Source organism: Rhinolophus sinicus, chromosome 17 (assembly GCF_057876585.1).
Source record: "Rhinolophus sinicus isolate RSI-liver-muscle chromosome 17, RSI-T2T, whole genome shotgun sequence".
NCBI lineage: Eukaryota > Metazoa > Chordata > Mammalia > Chiroptera > Rhinolophidae > Rhinolophus > Rhinolophus sinicus.
In genome coordinates, this window is record NC_142517.1 from 130039789 (window position 1) to 130045019 (window position 5231).

Here is a 5231-nt window from a genome sequence, read left to right on the forward strand (position 1 = left end):
GATTTTCAATAATGAAATTAATGCCTTGTTGATGAACATGATTCATGGTTGGATATGCATTCTCACTGGTAAAAATAATGGTATTTAAGATATGTCAGCTGAATAAAATATTTTAGAGACATTTCCCATCTTTTATAATTAGGACATAAGAATCCTGCACCTGAAGAAGGATTGTTCCAAATGGTCCCATATCCAGCTATTGTTTCAGAGGATTTCTGAACTTGGGCCAAAGCCAACCCAAACTCTGGCTGATCCGCCTCTCCAAGATTGGAGTGACTTCCTCAAGTGAACATTCAAGTAAGGGCATAGCGAGGCACTGAAATGGCAGAGGGCTGGAACTTCACTGAAATTACAGAACAGGTTTTCTGCACTGTTTGGGTCCCTGCTGCTTGCTAATGAATGTTCATGTAATAAATGCCTATAGGAGTGCCAGAGTTTGGTTGGAGACTTTTTTTTTTTTTTTTTTTTTTTGGATGTTTTGTTCTTATTTCATTTTTTTTTTTTTTAAATGAGACATTTTTATTATAACAATATTATGGGGGTCTAAAGAAATCTCCCAAAACCATACCTGAGATTAGTTTGCAACACAGCATCATTATCAATGGCAATCTGCAGTAAGGGTCCTTTAAGAAGTTTCTAGAGCAATGGCCTGGGGAAACCAGAACATGACAGATAGAACATGCTAAATGAAAGAAAAAAAGGCACAGTGATGCTGCACTGTAACTAGTGGACAGGTTTCTAAGCACTTATACGGCACCCCTTTTGGAGACTTCTAGAAATAAATAGAAGGTACTTTTGGTAAGAGGCTGCTGAGATCGCAAAGGAAAGCTGGCTAAGGCCCAAACAATTTCAGGTTGGGCCTCAAAAGCAAAAGTAACTTCCTTTCTTACCTACGTCCTGGAGAAGCCAGAAATATTAGTTATAGCCAAAGAAATGAAGCACAATACATACAATCAATAATTTTAAATGTATGCTGGTTTCCATTATAAGCTATTATGGAAAAAAAAAAACAGTTGAGACAATACAGGAGCAGAGGTCTTGATCCAAGTTATGGCTTCTGTAAGATGTAATGGGGACATAGTCCCTTTTCTGCTAGATGTGTAAACAAGTCTTTATTGTGATTTTATGTACTATATTGTGGTGATTTTATGAATTACTACTTCTGGTGATTCTACGTGCTATAATCCCGGGGAGGGCAGAGGAGAGGAGTGGGGTGGTCAAGCTTGTTGTGCCAAAGGGTAGTCATGGGGACCCTCTGGCGGGTTGTATCAAATAACAATTACTGAGAAGACTGGGGGATTTGGGGACATGTAGGATTCTCATTTCATCTCAAGAGGCCATTTTGATGGGGTGACTGATGAGGAGCACAGGAACCCCATGAGAGAAGAAAATTAAATGAGCTTTACGTTGGGGGGCTCACTACCACAGGTGAACAGGAAGGCCCTAGTTGTCTGTGTCCTGGGAGGCAAAGTGGAAAGTCAGACAAGTCAATCAGCAAATAGGTACTGGCTCCTGTTCAGTGCCAAGCACCGTACTGGGCACTGTGACCCAGTCTTCTATGGGTAGTCTTGTTAACAGCAAAGGCAAAAACAACCAAACATGTTAGCAGCTGCAAATGAAGTGGGGTACAAAGGCCCAGGCCTATTCTAGCCAATTTGTTAGTACCAATAAGTAGAACATCTTCAGCCTTAATGCCTACTTCTCCTGAGCCTCGATGTACCCTAAATTCCCTCTCCATCCTTTCCTTTCTTTTTCCCAGTAATGAAACATTGTTTTGCATCCAATGTGTTCCAGACACCTATGCTAGATTCTGAAGACACAGATAAAAACACAAGTTGTGGCTTTTCAGAATTCATGACCGTGTATGTGTGCGTGTGTATGTGTGTGCCTATGGGAGGATGGTAGGAGAAAGATATAGATAAACAGACAATTAAAACACAACTTGATAAATACTAGGGTAGCTCAGAGGAGACACATCAAACTCAGATAATATGTCCAGGGTATAAGGACAGTCTCCCTGGGGGTAGTGCTACTTGAGCTGAGTCTGAAGGACAAGTCAAGCGGCCAGAGTAAAAGAGCAGGATGAAAAGCAATCAAGTAGGTTGGCAGCCTGTGCAATATTACTTGTGATTGTAGGAGGCTGAAGGGGGACTCCAGGGAATTCAGCTTCTGGCAGCCAGGGCACAGGATGCATTGGGGGAAAGAGGAATGTGAGGGTGGAGGGTGTCATCAGAGAAAGCTGAAGCTTTAGGCTGAACTCAGATCACAGAAGAAACTGAACTGAATTCTGAAGGTGATAGAAAATCAAAGGAGAAGAAACTTTAGATATCTGGTCTAGATGACAGAAGAGGTAAACGCTGTGTTTGCATCCTCTTATGACCAAATCTAAATTTCAGCTAACCTACAGAACAACCAATATCACCTGAGGTGTAGCTGAACAGAAGTCATACAACTAAGGACATGCAGAAGAATCCACATCCAGCCTGGGGCTGAGATGCAGAATGGGCTGGTGCTTGTGTGTGGTAGCTCAAAACTGGAAGGGATAGCTCAGCTGTGGAGCTCCTCACTGAGGAGCGAGGGGTCCTAGTCCCACACCAGACTCCAAGGCCCAGGGTTCCAGTGCAGGAAGAGAAGTCCCCACAAATTCTGGCTGTGAAAACCAGTGATTGTGGCTGATGGGACGGAGGGCTGCTGGAGTTCCAAGACTTCCTCTTAACTGGCCCACGCATACACTCACTGATGGACTCACTCACTCTGAGCTCCAGTGCTAGGGCAGCAGCGCAAAAGGCACAAGGGACACTAGGGGGGAACTAAATTGTCTAGCTTTAGGATGAAGGCTGGAGGGGCACCTTTCTCCTAGATAAGAGGGGTAGCAGAAGTCATTGTTCCTCTGTGAAGCCCTCCCACCTCCCAGAGTGCAGACTTAGGCAGATGCCATATTTGAGTCTCCATCAACCTGCTGACACTATTTGCTCCACCCTGTTGGTTCCCTGAGACCCTGCCCTACCCAAATTGCAGGACTACCCAAACCACTTCTAGGGGCTTTTCCATACAAACAGCCTATCTTGGTACATGCTGCAGACTTTCCTGAAATCTCGCAAAGGTTCACAAACCCCAAACAAGCAGGATCTGGCCTCAGCATGTCCCATACCTCTTGGTAAGAAACCCCACGCCCAACACTAGCAGCAGCCAGCCTTAGTTCACAGCATAGCCTTTCCCAGGTACCTCCAAGCCCAGAGTGGGTAGCTGTCATCGGCAAATTGCTTTGTGGCTCATTCCAGGTGGCCAGGGGCAGGGCACAGGCTTTCGGTGAATTTGGCCTGTGGGGGACGGAAGGGGGCATTCCCAGGATGCCACAGAGCTGGCACACCTTTTAGCCAGCTTCAGATTGAGCCAGAACACCACCTAGCTACCTCTGTGGAGGAAATACCCAAGGGCAGACTGGGAAGGCACCAGAGCCCTGCCAAAGTGAAACCTGCTCCCATAGGGTCATCCTCTGCACAATAGCTCCTCTACTCAAGTCACAGCCAATCTTCACAACCAATCCGCCAAAAGGTCAAACCCTCCCACTGATATGCAAACAACAACCAATTGTCAACTACAACAGGAGGGCACACATAATCCACACAAGGGACACACCTGGAGTACCTGGTTCAGGTGACAAGGAAATTGCACCACTGAGCCCCACAGCATACCTACTACATAAGGCCACTCTACTAAGACCGGGAGGCACAGTAGCTCTACCTAATATATAGAAACAAACACAGGGAGGCAGCCAAAATGGGGAGACAAATAAATATGTGCCAAATAAAAGAACAGAACAAAGCTCCAGAAAAAGAACTAAACAAAACGGAGACAATCTGCAGACACTGAGTACAAAACAGTGGTTTTAAGGATGCTCAATGATTTCAGTGAGAACTTCAACAAAGACATAGGAAACATAAAAATGGAGATAAAAATCATAAAAAAAGAACTAGTCAGAAATGAAGAACACAATAACTGAAATAAACAATACATTAGAGCCCTTTCCAACATTCAAGATGTCTAAGAGAGGATGTGGTGGGTCCTCCCGTGGGAAATTCTGGATTTTCCTGGGTCTTCCAGTAGGAGCTGTGCTGTATATAGGAGACAAAAATGTGTATGTAATCTCTGTGAAAGGGACCAAGGGATGACTGAACAGACTTCCTGCTATTGGTGTGGGTGACATAGTAATGGCCACAGTCAAGAAAGGCAAACTAGGGGCCAGCCGGTGGCTCAGGTGGTTGGAGCTCTGTGCTCCTAATGCCGAAGGCTGCCAGTTTGATTCCCACATGGGCCAGTGGGCTCTCAACTACAAGGTTGCCAGTTTAATTCCTCGACACCTGCAAGAGATGGTGGGCTGCACCCCCTGCAACTAAGATTAAACACAGCACCTTGAGCTGAGCTGCTGCTGAGCTCCAGGATGGCTCAGTCAGTTGGAATGCATCCTCTCAACCACAAGGTTGCCGGTTCGACTCCCGCAAGGGATGGTGGGCTGCACCCCGTGCAACTAACAACAGCAACTGGACCTGGAGCTGAGCTGTGCCCTCCATAACTAAGATTGAAAGGACAACAACTTGACTTGGAAAAAGACCTGGAAGTATACACTGTTCCCCAATAAAGTCCTGTTCCCCTTCTGCAATAAAATCTTAAAAAAAAAAAAAAAGAAAGAAAGGCAAACCAGAACTCAGAAAGAAGTATCTCCAGTGGTAGTAATTAGACAATGAAGGTCATACCAGAGAAAAGATGGTGTGTTTCTTTATTTTGAAGATAACGCGGGGGTCATAGTAAACAACAAAGGCAGGATGAAAGGTTCTGTCATCACAGGACAAGTTGCAAGGGAGTGTGCAGATTTGTGACTTAGGATTGCATCCAGTGCTGGCAGTATTGTATGATTCTTTAGTGTATTTGTAAACAAACAAACAAATTAGAAAACTATTTGCTCTCCCCCCAAAAGAATACATTAGAGGATATCAACAGTAGATTAGATGAAGCAGAGGTTCAAGATTCGAATCAGCAATTTAGAAGACAAGGTAGCAGAAAACACCCAATCTGAACCGCAAAAAGAAAAAATAATCCAAAAAAATGAGGAGAGTTTAAGGGGCCTCTAAGACAACATCAGGTGTACCAAGATTTGCATCATAGGGGTACCAGCAGGAGAAGAGGGAGAAGAAGGAATTGAAAACCTATTTAAAGAAACAATGATGCAAAAC

General features: G+C 44.5%; 1 pseudogene; it reads left to right on the forward strand.

Annotated features, from left to right (window-relative positions):
* The first annotated feature begins 4040 nt into the window (after positions 1–4040).
* LOC109447101 (large ribosomal subunit protein uL14 pseudogene) lies at positions 4041–4913 on the forward strand (annotated as a pseudogene).
* Positions 4914–5231: the final 318 nt, after the last annotated feature.